This window comes from Lynx canadensis, chromosome A2 (assembly GCF_007474595.2).
Source record: "Lynx canadensis isolate LIC74 chromosome A2, mLynCan4.pri.v2, whole genome shotgun sequence".
Lineage (NCBI taxonomy): Eukaryota > Metazoa > Chordata > Mammalia > Carnivora > Felidae > Lynx > Lynx canadensis.
In genome coordinates, this window is record NC_044304.2 from 80,204,377 (window position 1) to 80,220,641 (window position 16,265).

A 16,265-nucleotide genomic window follows, 5' to 3' on the forward strand; every position below is an offset into this window, starting at 1 on the left:
GAATAAGTTAAAAGAGCCTGTGACCCAGGAAAATGTAAACAGTCTTTTATAGTCTCAGGATCAAACCATCATCAGACCAATGGCTAAATAGAACTCTTAGACTAAAATCTGAATAGCTGGAGGTTGGCTGGAGTATTCAGGAAGATTTGAGGCTCTTAGAGTTTTACAGATCCAAGAGTTGGCAACACAAGCCTTTTGTGTGCTTTCGTGTGTCTTTGTGTCCACACCTATGTCCTCACGTGCCATGTACATTCAGATATCTAGAGTTGGTTTAAAAAGCTTTGAGTCTTGAAATTAAATTTTAATTTTCTCTGTGTATTGAGTCTTCTACCTCTAACACAATACTTTTCCATCTTATCTTACTGTCTTATTTGATACTGTGAGTATCTGTTGTCTTATTTGATACTCACCAACCTGTGAGATAGGCCAGCTGCTGTTACCGTTTTGCAGATGAGGAATATGGTGCTCGGACAGGTTATGCTACCTGCCCCAAGTTCACTCACCCCAACTATTCATGGCAAAACTGAGAGTAGAATCTAGTTTTCTGATTCTTAGATCTTACTTGTTTCTTGACACAGAGGTATTATTTTACTCAACCTGAAGGAATCTAGGTATTAGACACCTGGCTAGCACTTCTCAGTTCCTTTGCAGAAGGCAGCTCCCTATCAGACCTCCTGACCAGTGATTGCTCATTATGATCACCATGATCATTTGTTCACTCCCCCACATTACAGAGGTCTTGGCTGGATGTGATGTTTAAGAAAAGAATGGGGAGAAAAAAATCATGAAATACACCCTGGACTGAGTAACTTGAGCAGGCTGCTTTCTAACTAATTTTTGCAACTACCATTTAAGATTTAGGAGTTTCATTTGTTAGCAATATATAACCTATTATGATATTCTACATCATTATTTTAGTGATACCATGTATTAGTTCATTAGATCTATCTAAAAGATTTGCTGCTTACTCCTTATGAATAATTTGTGGATGCCCAGACATTACAGAATCAGGCTTGATATTACTACACATTATTTATGACCATATTCTTTAAACATATTCTAACCTGGAAATTGTGTATAGATCTCACATTTACATAGCTAATATATGCATTGTCTCTGCCACACAGTAAGAAATGCTTACCTGACAGGCTGTGACCTGCATAGTGTAACAGACATTACTCCTAATTTGTCAGAGATTCAGAGCATAAATTATGGGTTTCTTTTCAGACCCCTATTTAGTGCCATCCTCTTTGAAATAGAAACAATGTCCAGCAACTTCAGATGAAATTTGAGATTTCTCCTCATTAATATTTTGGCTTTGTTATCAGTCATGATGGTTATGTTAGATATAACTGAGAATAATTCTTTTATGTCCTTGAAATAACCTTTCTCTTCAAATGGAATCAACTTTTGTAAAATTGTCAATAAGCAAATACAAGTCTCAAAGATGAAGATATGAACACTTTAAAAATATTCCGACGGTAAGAATTTTTTTCCCCTACAATAAGGGGAAATAAATGGGTGTGATAGACTCTGTCTCCCTCAGCGGGAGTGAAGGTGAAGCTAATTACGTGATGGAGGTCTCCTTTCTGATTACACATCATTTGAAGATCTTAAACACAGAACTCAAGGATTCTGAGTGGTTTTCATAGCCCTGAGATATTTTTGGGTGCAATTTCCACCCTTTATAAAAATCTCCAGCTTTTAAAATAGCTAATGAACCCCAATTTCTAAGGCATTTCCTGTAACTGCATCTGTTGCTAGGAGAGGAGCAGAAGAAAAAATGACAGCATCCTAAGATCTATAACCTTGCCAGTTCTTGTTGTTCTGGAAATGTAAGAGCCAAGGTTGTCACCAAGTCTCATAATGATCTGCACCCATTATAATTTGCAGAAGTGCCTGGAAAATCCTATATGCCTCTGAGTTCCTTCTAGCTTGGAAGCTGGATATTGAACTGCAGTCTCTAAGCAATTTGATAACAAGGCTTGGGCATCTCCCATAGAACATAACATAAAGCCCCATACTTAGAAGGTGCCAGAGAGTATTTGTTGAATAAGCCATTAGCGTGCTGGGCAGCCATGGTGTTAGTCTCATAATTTTTCAATTACCCTTGCTCCAGTCAGGTGTCTTTTATTATCTAATACTGTGTTAATTACCTGATGTGCAACCTCTAAGAACTTATTATGTAAGGAAAGAAAAGAACACTAAGTAAATTAAAGACACCTAGCCTATGAACAAGCCTTAAGTGAAGGTAATTCATTAAACAAGAATAAAGGTGTATTTAAAAGCAATAGATATATTAAGGTGTTTTAATCATTATCATTGTGAGTACATTTGTATGAACAAAAGGTAAATGCCTTTAGTAAAATGGCAGGTGAAAAGTAGCAACTGGGAGTGTGCTTATAAAGTGTGAGTTTGAATAAGAATGAAGAAATGGATTGTTTAGTATTGCAATCATAAAGCTAAAAAGGGTTTTGGGGAAGAAGGGAGCTTATTTTTGACCCGTGAGAGAGATTTCAAACTTTGGTTTTTATATTATCTGTGTGAATGATTCTGCTTTGGCCAAATTTAAATACACTTGGAAATAGGTCCTGGGAATGTTCATCTTACATATTGATTAGAAATATGAAAATTAAGGGGCGCCTGGGTGGCGCAGTCGGTTAAGCGTCCGACTTCAGCCAGGTCACGATCTCGCGGTCCGCGAGTTCGAGCCCCGCGTCGGGCTCTGGGCTGATGGCTCAGAGCCTGGAGCCTGTTTCTGATTCTGTGTCTCCCTCTCTCTCTGCCCTTCCCCCGTTCATGCTCTGTCTCTCTCTGTCCCAAAAAAATAAATAAACGTTGAAAAAAAAAAGAAATATGAAAATTATGAATTATAAGATTATTATAATATTATCTTATTAAAAATAAGGTTGTTTTACTGTTCATTTTAAACAATGCTAGCATTAAAATTTTTTTTAACATTTACTTATTTTGAGAGAGAGAGACAGACAGACAGAGCATGAGCAGGGGAGGGGCAGAGAGAGAGGGAGACACAGAATCTGAAGCAGCCTACAGGTTCTGAGATGTTAGCACAGAGCCTGACGTGGGGCTTGAATCCACGAGCCGTGAGATCATGACCTGAGTCAAAGTCGGACGCTCAACCGACTGAGCCACCCAGGCTAGCATTTGAAAAATAGTTTTGTATTGTGACCATGGTTACTTCAGAGGCTTTCCTTTTGTTTTAGTTAGTAACACAAGCATTGCAGGAATTCTTGTATCTCTACTTTATTGGAAAGGTACACTTCTAAAATCCCTGTTTGAATATTTCTTTGTAGTTATGTACCCATCCCTGAAGCGAATCCAAGCCTTTAAATGGAATCGGTACTCTGATTTCATAAAGAGTCTTGTAATTATATCGGTGCTTAGAAGCCTAGTTTATTTTCCTAGGGATTTAAGGCACAGTGCTAATATTATTCTTTGCTACTAAACAGGCTGTTTCCAAAATTTCACATTTAGGTATCTTGAGTTTATGTGACTTTTACAGTGTGCCTGTATTTAAATTAATTTAAATTTAAGGTTGTGGTGAACCTTCATCTAAGACTAAATTCAATATATTAAGATGCAAGATTATAGGAGAAAAACAATTAAAATATTGTGATTTGTTTTGTCACAGTAATCCTTTTTTTAAGATTTTTTTTTAATTTTTTTAACGTTTATTTATTTTTGAGACAGAGAGAGACAGAGCATGAATGGGGGAGGGTCAGAGAGAGGGAGACACAGAATCCGAAACAGGCTCCAGGCTCTGAGCTGTCAGCACAGAGCCCGACGTGGGGCTCGAACTCACAGACCGCGAGATCATGACCTGAGCCGAAGTCGGCCGCCCAACCGACTGAGTCACCCAGGCGCCCCTTAAGAGTTTTTTTAAAAAGTAATCTCTGCATCCAGTATGGGGTTCAGACTCACGACCCAGAGATCAACAGCCATGTGCTCCACCAACTGAGCCAGGCAGGCACCCATCACAATAATCCTGTAACTAGCAATTTCCCTTTGTGCACTCAACTTTGAATGCCCTCATATACCTTTCCAGGAACATATGCATCAGGTAAAGTAAATGTCCATTTCTGTTTATTTGATCATATCTTAATTAGATTTTGTTACTGAAAATGGTACTTTTTAGCACTTGACCATTTGTGTTTCTTTTTTCCCCTCTAAAAAGTTTTTCAAGAACCTACGGCTGCATTTTGACTATGGTAAATTGTTTCCTTTACTTTTTTGACTGAACTTGTGAAAGTTATTGATCTCTCAGGTTGCTCTTAACTTTGTTTTCTTACTTAATTTCATGAGCCAGCAACTTTTCCCTTTATCTAAACAGGACACTCTGACCAAGAGAAATCTGACTTGTATCTAGTTTCTCAGTTATTCAGTAATTGAGCCTCTATTTACTGACAATACAGTATTATTACTGTTGTTATTATTATATTAAATCATAATTGTTGTGGTTGGCATTTACTGAGAGCTTACTATATGCCAGACTCTGTATTTTATGTGGATAATTTCTTTAAGTCTTCAACACAACTCTGTGAGGTAGGTACTATTATTGGTGAGGCACAGAGAAATTAAGTCATTTATTCATGTGATTTACCCCATTAAGCACTGAAACCAGATTTAAACACAAACATTCAATAGACCCAGAGCCTGTGCTCTTGATTACTTGACTATGCTGCTCACAAATAATTGTAACATATGCCATGAAGAATGAGAGACAGCTATAATGAGCAGCTATAACAAGCAATTTAAGTTAGTCTGGAAGAGAATGAAAGCCTCTCTGAGGAGAGGCTTAAGATTAGACCTCAGAGTCGACTTAGGAGGTGGTCTGTGGAAGAGAATTCCTTTAAAGGTAATTGCACAGCACATGCAAATGTCCTGTGGTAAGAAATGCTTAGGTGGTCAAAGGAACTGAAAGCAAGCCTCAGACTGTAAATGTGATAGGTGATGAATACTGATAGAACAGCATATACTACAGAAGCACTCATCTCTCCCCACAGAGGCACAGCTTGTAAAACAATATAACTTTGCCATTGTTCTAAATATATTTGCTTCCTATATAAGCAGATCTCTTCATACAAAAATACATATTATTGATAGATAATGTATGATTTGAATGTAGGAATCACTAGCTATGTGATTCCCTGAGTTTCCCACTCAAGATTCAAGACATGTGGAGGTACAGAGTATTTAAATCTCTAAACCAGTTAGTTACTTAAAGTAGGTAATTCTGACAGTTTCCGTTTATTATTACTAGTAAGGTTATAACCTCATGGATGCTTTTATTGCTCTTATGAAGTGCAACTCTGTTGCGAAATGTGATGGTCATGGCAACGCCTAACATACGAAAATCAAGTAGAAAGGAGGCGATAGGTCTGACACCAATGCTCACAAACTTGACCCTACAGCAGAGAATGGCCAGAGACTCTGGCCCAGGCAGGGGATAGCACAGGCCAAGGGAGACTGATGTTGGAATTTCCCTTATTTGGAGCCCAGTGACAAATCTGTACTGGGAAAAGGCAATCAAGAGAAAGGGTGGTTTGTATCTAGAACTCCAGCTGTGGGTGACTACAGATAAAACTTTTGCGGGCACAAAACATATTTTTTTTTCACTGCTTTTTCCTCATCCTGAGGGCCTAGTATAGTGCCTGGCAGTATAACCAGGAGGTCTTGGGAGCAGGTGTCTAGTTCAAGTCTAAATTCCAATGAGACAATGTGGAAGGGAGAAAAGGAGTGCCTTAGGGATGTTCATGTGAGAAAAGGATCCCAGGTCTGCCTGGCAGTAAGGGAGATATAGAAAGCAACACAAGTTCTCAAGAATCATGGCTGATCCCCAAGATCATACATCTGATGAGGCAGGTAAATTCTAAACCTCCCTGGATAGCAGGACGGAAACCATTGTCCTTTGTCCTTCCCAACTGGAGGATTGGTTTAAGAACAAGGATATGATTGACCTTATGTGTGTCAGGGATGACTAATATGTCAAGCACATAGTCGTGGAGATCATCTCATTCAGTCCCCTTATCAAAAATAACTAGGGGCCCCTGGGTGGCTCAGTTGGTTAAGCGTCTGACTTCAGCTCAGGTCACGATCTCACGGTCCTTGAGTTCGAGCCCCGCATCGGGCTCTGGGCTGATGGCTCAGAGCCTGGAGGCTGCTTCCGATTCTGTGTCTCCCTCTCTCTCTGCCCCTCCCCTGTTCATGCTCTGTCTCTCTCTGTCTCAAAAATAAATAAACGTTAAAAAGAATTAAAAAAACAACAACTAGGTTCTATTATTGCCCCTACTTTACAGATGAGTAAATCGAGGCTCGGAGAGGTTATTTGATTTGCCCAAGATCAAGACTATTAAGTGGTAGCTAAGATCTCAACCCAAATTGGACTACAAAGTTCAAGCTCTTAATCACAATACTTTGCTGCTTCTAAAAAATACATCTTTGCTTTTGGGTAGCTATCAGAAAAAGACTAGCTACTAAGGGCATCACAAGGAGGTATATCCAATGGCAGAGTTGGCTCAGAATTGGTTCTGTGGCATCAGTGAGTAGTGCTGTCCAGGGCTGGGCATCAGAGATGTGTTCACACCAGATTCCCAGGAGTGAGGTGCTGGAGAGGCTGAGGAAGCAAAATGGTGACTGACCAAGGGCACAAATCACAGAGCATGTAGAATCCACACACAAAGATTTTAATCCATGACTTATTACCGTAATTAATGATTTGTTGTTTTCTCTCAAATGAAAATTAGTTTGTCAGATGTAGTAATTGAGGAAGCTAATTACACTTAGCCGCACAGGGCCTGCCCCAGGCAAAACTGAATGTCTTTTGGCTTTGATTTGTTCCCTCCTATCTTGGCAGCATTTCCTTCCCTTCACAATTCCTTTATATTCCCTCACAAGCCCAGGGTTTTTATGCTGCCCTTATCTTTTCCTTCCAGAAGAAGATTGATGTAATAAATGAGTTCATAATAGGGTTGGTTGGTAATTTAATAAATTACATTGCCTGGAAATGTTTGTATTTATAAAAGGAATCTTAGTAAATGTAGTGTCATGTCCTGGATTGGATACTTGTGGGGGGGAGGGGGAGGACATCATTAGAAAAACTGGTAAAATCTGAATGTTAATTCTTTAGTATTGGCAAATGCACTGTGGTTATGTTAGGAGTTACCATTAGAGGAAGCTGAGTGAAGGGTATATGGAAACTCTCTTGTACTATCTTGGCAACTTTCCCATGAATCTAAAATCATCTGTAAATAAAACTTTTAAAGTAGCAAAAGAGAAATGAATTGCTATTCAAAAGAAGAAATCTCTAAGAATTTTAGGTGTAGGTCATACCATTATAGGTATATGAGGATGACCCTATAGCTATGTACCTGTTTACTTTTACAGACCCTTAGTTTATTTAACCATTGAATACTTCTGTTTTGTACATTTTGGGCTTACAAATTTTGTAAAATTTGGATTTACGAATAATATGCAGGGTAAGAAGATTGTTATCTATTCTTCTCACTGCTAGAAATGATGCTGAAAGACAAAAACCAAGCTGAGAATTAAAGTTGTAAAACAAGGAGCCCACAGCCACTTTTTACTTCTTTAGGGAAGCGTGATTGATTCCAGAAATCTGAATTAGGCAAACATTAATTGATGTGCTGGGGAGATGAGTAATTTAGAAAAAACAAGGTCACTAGATTGCCAGTATTATAAAAAATCAGAAGGAAAACAAATTCACTTGGGTTTGCAAATACTCACATAGGGGTTTGTTCTTTATCTAATGGCAACATGGGAATCAGTAGTCTTTCTATGACCTAATTTAAAGGAGTAAGTACTTGAGTACATACCCTCAGTTCAGGGCTCCAGGAGAATTTACTGAGGATACCTCCAGAGACCTTAAAATTAGATAAAGAGTTTAAAAACATGATTTCCCTCTTGGAGAAGGTAGACCGACTAGTTGGCACTGTGTCAGATGAGAGACAATAGAAGCTTGTTCTATTATTTATACAAATTGACTGGTTTGGCAGTTGCTACAGCAATGAGCCATAATGAACTACAGAAGAATGAAAATGTGATTTCTTTAGCGTTGTACAAAAATGGGATATTCACAGGAAGGCAGAGAATGACATTATAAACGCCAAGCTGTGTCAAGATGGTCTTCCTGGTTGCTACTTTATCGCAAATGTAATGTAAATAGTGTATATTTACTGTGGCAAAAATTGTAATGTTGGGCCATCATTTCTGTGCTATTAGTCAGGGGGCCTTGTAATTCCAAAGGAATTTTAAAATATTCATTTTCCATGACTTACTTTTAGCTACACTGTCTCTGCCTTTGTTTGCAGTAAAGGCTTTCTTTTAGCTGAGTTTCAGAAATTGGATGATTTGTTCATGTCTTCCCAGCCAGGGGAAGAAAGAGAAATCATAAAGCATGTAATTCAACTCTAAAATACCTAATTTTATGATTAATCGGTTCAGTCTTTTTTCTGTTAGGGAATCCTTGGTCTTTGTGGTATGCTCTTGACTTTGAAAGTTGATGTTTATATATTCTATTTTCATTCATTCCCATTTAACCATACTGGGTTTTCTCTAACAACATTGTGTTCAATTCGAGGAAAAGCCTTTTAATGTTGATGTTTATATCTTTGAATGTTGATGTTTATATCTTCTATTTTCATTCATTCCCATTTAACCATACTGGGTTTTCTCTAACAACATTGTGTTCAATTCGAGGAAGGGCCTTTTAAACAAAAATACTATACGCTTCAACTTCCCCAACCCTAAGGGCTATGTTAGTCAAAGACTAAACTCACAGAAAATGTGAGTTAGACAAAACAACTTTCCTAAAACTCAGTCTTAGCTTGAGCCAGCAAGGACCATTTATCCAGATATCTACTGCAGAATGTGTGTGTGTGTGTGTGTGTGTGTGTGTGTGTGTGTGTGTGAGAGAGAGAGAGAGAGAGAGAGAGAGAGAGGGAGAGAGAGAGAGAGAGATCTTATTTTTCTCTTTTGCCTGGAGCAAAGCAGGAAACTGAATATGACTGTGCTACCAAAATTGACTTCAATAGAAAATGCTCCTTGGCATTAGGAGATATTATATATAATTAGACTCCTAGACATTAGCCAAATTTGAAATTTTGTTCATAGTATAAATGTCAAAATGAATAATATTCAATGTGGTAAACAAAAGGTTTAGTGTAAATATTATAATTTTGATATGGGCTGAGTTCTTACAAAACTATATTCCAGGGATTCTCAAACAGGGGCAATTTTACCTGTGCTCTGAGGGAACACTTGACAATGTCTGGAGACATTTTTTGTTGTCATATCCAGAGGTTAGAGACCAGGGATGCTACTAAACGTTGTACAGTGAATGGGACAGCCCCCTATAGCAAAGAATTATCCAATTCAAATGTCAGTAGTGCTGAGGCTGAGAAATCCTGCCTATACCCCAGCTTATGAGTGACTGTACCACAGACAACTCTGAAAATGCATCATTTCATACAGTGTCCCTTTAGGTTAACAGGGGAATTTTATTTCACTGAAAAACTATTCTGTCTGGTTGTTGTTGTTGTTGTTGTTGTTGTTGTTGTTTTGTTGTGAGTTAAAAAGACATATGCTTCTCATATACCAAAGACACTGAAAAATCAAGGGGAACTGAGGGACAATCCCTTACTAGGGCCCATGGGATAAATTTTAATCCTCTCTAAAGAGTCTTTGGCTGGAGAAAGAAGTAATAAAATAACTTGCTGATAGTGGTGTTTGTTAGCATAGTGAAAGATGTTACTGAGAGGGATGGCGAAACATTGGTTGCAGTTTGTAACTCATAGGGAAAAATGTATAGCTGTGTATCTGCTCAGACCAGTAGTTTTTTAAACCTGGTTACAAGTAGAATTATATGTGCCCAAGCCCTATGCCAAGATTCTGAACAAACTGATTAGGGATGGGGCCTGACATTCTGTATATTTTTAAAAGCTTCCAATTCCTAGATGGATTGATTTCTAGTCAAGATGGTTTAGAATACCATCTCTTAAAAGGTGCCTTTTAAATACCCTTAAAATAAAAATCTGTCTAGCAAAATGTTCACTTGTCCTACCCCTGATGACCACTCCATTCTCATCTCCTGTCTCCTGTTAGTTCCCTGAAAATGCACCTGCCTGAGTGTTACACTTGGCAGTGAGTTATATATGTGTCACAGGAGCCACTGTCTGTTTTTCATAGGCTGGTAAATGGTTCTTATTACATGTGTTGCTATCCCAGATCAGACTTACTAGTGATAGACTGATGATATCACTAGGAATCCCACCTGGACACTCTATGTAGCACCACGGGCAGCACTGGAATTTACTTCAAACACTAAGGAGATTCAGTCCAAATATGGTTCTATATTGAGCTGATGGAGTGTATTTCTATGTGACAAGGCACATAAAAAAGTCAGTCATTATCCAGGCGATATCCTAAGTATTCATTCTGCTTACTTCAATACTGTAAGTCATCAAAAAAGGAAGGAAGGAAGGAAGGAAGGAAGGAAGGAAGGAAGGAAGGAAGGCAGGCAGGCAGGCAGGCAGGCGTGGCTGATTTTGAATATACTTGTAAGAGTTGTAGTATTGCCTGAACAGGGCCAAAGGACTTTGCTATAAATATGATAGATAATTTAAGGGTACTTTCAATTAATCATTACATCAATAATTTTTTTTCAACGTTTTTTTATTTATTTTTGGGACAGAGAGAGACAGAGCATGAATTGGGGAGGGGCAGAGAGAGAGGGAGACACAGAATCGGAAACAGGCTCCAGGCTCTGAGCCATCAGCCCAGAGCCTGACGCGGGGCTCGAACTCCCGGACCGCGAGATCGTGACCTGGCTGAAGGCGGACGCTTAACCGACTGCGCCACCCAGGTGCCCCTACATCAATAATTTAATGTGTTTTCTTTCATCTAAATGTGTCCTGAGGCAGGTAAGAGAAACACTACTTACACATTGCAGAAGAAAGATTATTCACTCCCTGGGCTCAAAGTTGCATATAATATGCAGAAATTAAACTTTGCTTTAATTGAAATTTGGTTGTAGTTTGGGGCTTTATAGTTTCCTTGGGCCACCTACTACATTCTTTTTAATGAAGCGTTAAAGGAGGGCAGCATTAAAAAAAATACTAATTTAGGTCTGATCTCTGCATGTTTCAAGCAACAAAGCACTTCTTTTTGTCCATTTTAACATCATTCTAAAAAAAACAGAGATAACCCCAAAATACTCCTGACCATCCTTAATAATGATTGTATGTCTATATACTATTAGCTTATCTACAGCCTTCTAGAATATATTTCAATTTTATTTTTTAATACCAGCTTCATTGAAATATAATTCATAGGCCATAAAATTCACCCCTTTAAAATATACAATTTAAGTGTTTTTAGTATAATTCAGGTTCATACAATCACCATCAAAAATTTCAGAACATTTTCATCACCTTCCAACAGACACCTTGCACCCGTGAGCAGTCACGCTCTATTTCCCCAGCCTCTGGCAGCCACCAATCTACTTCCTGTCTCTATGAATTTGCCTTTTCTGGACATGTCTTGTAAATGGAATCATTCAACATGTAGTCTTTTATGCTTAGCTTTTTAAAGTTATCATGTTGTCAAGGTTTATCTTTGAAAGGTTTATGCTAATACCATGAACAGTACTTTATCCCTATTTATGGCTGAATGATACTCCACTGTATGTATATACCATATTTAATTTAGGCATCCATCTGTTGGTAGACATTTGGGTTGTTTCCACTTTTGCCTATGATGAATAATGCTCCTGAGATCATTTGTATACAGTGGTGTGTGTGTGAACTTTTGTTTTAAAATCTCTTGGGTATACGTTTAGAAATGGAAGTTTTAGGTCTTTCAGTAACTCAGTGTTTAACATTTTGAGGAATTGCCAAACTTTTCCAAAGTGGCTACAGCATTTTACATTCTCACTAGAAATATCTGAGGTTCAATTTCTTCACATCTTCATCAACATTTGTTGTTGTCTGTCCTTTTTATTTTAGCCTACTTGATATAGGTTCAGTGGTATCTCATTGTTATTTTTATTTGTATTTCCCCAACGAAGGGATGATATTGAGCATCTTTCCATGTGCTTATTGGCTGTTTGTATGTCTTCTTTGCATAAATGTTTATTCAAATCCTTTGCCCATTTTTAAATTGGGTTATTTATCTTTTATTGTTCTGGCTTATATATATGAGATATATGTGTATAAATATACATACAAACATATATAAATGCATACATACTGGATACAAGTCTCTTATCAGATACAGGATTTGCAAGTATTTTCTCCCATTCTGTGGGTTGTTTTTTTTACTTCCTTGATGATATCCTTTGTTTCACAAAGTTTTAATTTTTACAGATTTCAGTTTGTTTTCCTTTTTTGTTTGTGCTTTTCATGTTGTATTTAAGAAAGCATTTCCAAATACAAGGTCGTGAAGATTTACCGCTATGTTATCTTTTAAGAGTTTTATAATTTTAGTTATTACATTTCAGTCTGTATTCCATTTCAAGTGAATTTCCATATTTGGTGTGAATTAGGGGGCCCAACTTCATTCTTTATTATTATTATTATTATTATTATTATTATTTTGCTTTGTAATCAGTATATTAAGGAGACAGTCATACATTTCAAGAATTGCTTAATTCTGATATCCACATTTAAGCTTGTGTGCTTTTAAACATACAATTAAAGCTATAGTACTAACATTAAATTATAGTTACTTTGGAGCATAAGTTAAATGGTTTAAAGTAAGCCTGTAAAAACATCTAAAATACCTTCCTATCTCATACATGCAAAGTACTTCTCAATGTAAAGATCTCTTCACTCTAAGTAACCCTGCTCCCAAAGTCACTACTCGAAGCTTATCAAGGTCCAAAGAGAAGGAAAAAAGTATAGCCAGGACTGATTATATAATTATATACATAAATAAATAAAAAATAAAAAGATGGCATAGCAGAAAGGCATGCAATTCTACAAGTGTAATCCCTCAAGCAGCACCATATTACGATAAACCTCTTCTTTAGAGAGGTATCATTTCGATCACTGTTACCACAGGCCAAATTACACAGTATGCCATCTTCAAGTAACAGGTGAAGCAATAGAATAAATGCAGAGACATCACAACAAATCCCACTTAATATAATTACAGATCGATGCTTCTCTACAAATTAAGTTTTTTGTCTGATTGCTAGTTAAATACAAGTTTTAACTTCATAACATCGTAGCTTACAATTAAGGGTCATAGGGGTGCCTGGCTGGATCAGTCAGTTAAGCACACCACTCTTGATCCCAGGGTCTTGAGTTCAAGCCGCACATTGGGCATAGAGCTTACTTAAAAAACAAAACAATTAAGGGTCATAGACTGAAGTCAATAGCATTTCAGTCCAAGCTGTTTCATGTATATAGAGCTGAAATCAGTTATAAGACATGGCCTAAGAAAGGGTAGGGGAGATTTTTTTTTTAGTGGTTTTTACAGGGGCACCTGGGTGGCTCAGTCAGTTAAGCGTCCAACTCTCATATTCAGCTTAGGTCATGATCTCACGGTTCATGGGATCGAGCCCTGCATTGGGCTCCTCGCTGACAGTGCGAAAACTGCTTGGGATTCTTTCCCTCTCTCTCTGCCCTTCCCCTGCTCATGCTCTCTCTCTGTCTCTCAAAATAAACAAACTATTAAAAGAAAAGTGGTTTTTAGAAGTATTAAGCTTATCTTGCGCACTGAAGTAATCATATATACAGGGCAAAATCAGAGCTTTTATGTTGGAGTTTATTCTTCATTTAACTTTTAAAACACTACTATAGTTGAATATTAAAAACAATGGCAAGCAGTGAGATATGATTATAGTCCTTCACTATCACATATAAAATGCCAGCAGTGTTATTCACTGGCCCCATTAAGAGGTCTGACATGGAACACCACCCCTAAGATGATGTTCATCATCCTCATATGCTTCTCCATTGTAATGGTGCCATCTTTCCTGATTTGGATCAAAGTCCACCAGTTCTACCTGGTCCATTTCATCAGTCTCTTCTACTTCCTTCCTCTCAGGTAGGAGTTTTTCCAGGAAAGAGTTTATTGGGAGAGAGAAAACCATTCTCCGGGAAGTTTACCTTAAATTCAATGATTCGGCAACCCTTTCCATATGGTCTACGATAAATTAGCATGCCTTCCTTTAGCACACTTGATATCTCCATGCTTGACAGTTTGACCTTGATGAAAGGTGATGAGAATGGTTCAGTTGTCAAGAGTAGATACTGACTTTTGAAAGCCACACAGTGCTTCAACCAGCACTATGTCCATACACATGAAAAGGTCTTCTTGCCCAGTAAAAACAGTATGGTCCTTCTGATCTAAAACAATGATAATATCTCCTGATTCCAGTCTATTTCTAATATCTCCTGATTCCAGTCTGTTTCTTGGTCTCCTTCACCATGGAATGTTATTTTCTGGCCATCTTTTATGCCTTTGTCAATATGAACTTGTAAAAATCGTCTCTCAAACTGTCTTTGTTCCATTTCAGCTTTTGCATCTATCTTTAGGACTGATCCATTCCCCATGGCCTTGACCCTCCATGCATGCAGACTGAATTTGCTGAACCATTCCAGGTCCTATCTGATGAATTCTTATTTGCTTTCCAGTACCTTTGCAATTGGGACAGCATCCTGCCACTCCTTTCTTACCATCTCAGCCTTTACATTTGTCACAAATCACATTCTTCTACAGAGCTGGTTTTCTTCTTGCATCATATATAAATCTTTTAAGGCTACTGAGAGCTGATACACAACCTTTATACCTCACCTTTCTCTCTGCATCCTTCCTCCTCCTCCAGAAAGCATCAGAGATGTCCATCAGGGAGCTAAAACCACCACCAGTCCACCTTCTTTAATTGCTTGTTCTCCTCCTTTGTCATATAATCCCCATTTCTTTGCGTCAGAGAGCACTTCATAAGCTTGAAAAATCTGTTTAAACTTCTCTCCTTCTTACGGATTCTTATCAGGGTGGTACTTCAGGGCCTGTCAGCCTTTTTCAATTCTTCCTGGATGGCATTGGGTTTGACCCCCAAAACATCATATTAAGTGGTTTCTTTCACCATTTTCTACAGCTGGTGAGCTCTGAGACCAGTGTGAGGGAGCAGAAAGGAGTGTGTTGCTGGTTGCAGCCTGCACAGATGCTACTCCTACACTTCTCACCGAGTGTTCTGCAAAGTTCCCCCATCTTCATTCTTTTACATGTGGATTTCCTGTTGACTGAATGGGAAAGGTTTTTGTTGAAAAGACCTCTTTTTTCTTTGTATTGTCCTGGCTCCCTTGCCAGAAAGTAATTGGCCATAATGTGAAAGTCCATTTTTGGACTCTCAGTTCTGTTCCACTGATCTGTTTGTTCTTCTGTTAATATCACACTGTTGTGATTACTGTAAGTTGATAAGAAGTACAAGTCCTCCAATTTTGTTACTCTTCATCAAGATGATTTTGACTCTCCTAACCCCTTCCATTTCTGTTTGAATTTTATGATCAGATTATACATTTCTGGGAAATACTCAGCTAAGACTTTGAAAAGTACGGTGTTGAATCTGTAGATCAATTTTGGTATTATTGCCATCTTAACAGTAGTTAAGTTTTCTGATTTATGAACATGAGATTTCTTTCCATCTGTTTAGACCTCTTTTAGTTTCTTCAGCAATGTTTTATATTTTGTTATGTATAATTCTGGCTCTTATTTTGCTAACCTCATATTTTTGATGCTATTGTGAATGGAATTGTTTTCTTAATTGTATTTCCAGTTTATTCATTGATAGTGTATAGAAAAACAACTTATTTTTGTATATTGGTCTTTTGTTCTGTAACCTTGCTGGATTTATTTCTTAGTTCTAATAATTTTCTTGTTGATTCTTTAATATTTTCTATACACAAGATTATGTCATTATGTTAGTATATGTCAAATAGAGATATTTTCACTTCTTCCTTTTCAATATGGATGCCTTATAGTTCTTTTTCTTGACTGATATCCCTGACTGGAACCTCCAATACAAGGTTGAATAAAAGTGGCAAGAGCAGCTTTCTTGTCTTTTTCATTCTTGTTACTTTCATTTTCTCCAATAAGTATGATTTTAATTCAGTTTTTTATAGATGGCATTTATCAGTTTGAAGCTGTTCCTTGTATTCCTAGTTGGTTGAATGTCTTTTTTTTTTTTTTAGCATGAAAGGATATTGGAAGCCGTCAAATGA

At 37.6% G+C, this 16,265-nt stretch overlaps 1 protein-coding gene and 1 pseudogene across 1 annotated transcript in view; one reads left to right on the forward strand and one right to left on the reverse strand.

Moving 5' to 3' along the window:
• RELN (reelin) overlaps positions 1-16,265 on the forward strand; it is a 532,864-nt gene that overhangs the window by 185,249 nt on the left and 331,350 nt on the right.
• Positions 13,934-15,133, reverse strand: LOC115508808 (annotated as a pseudogene).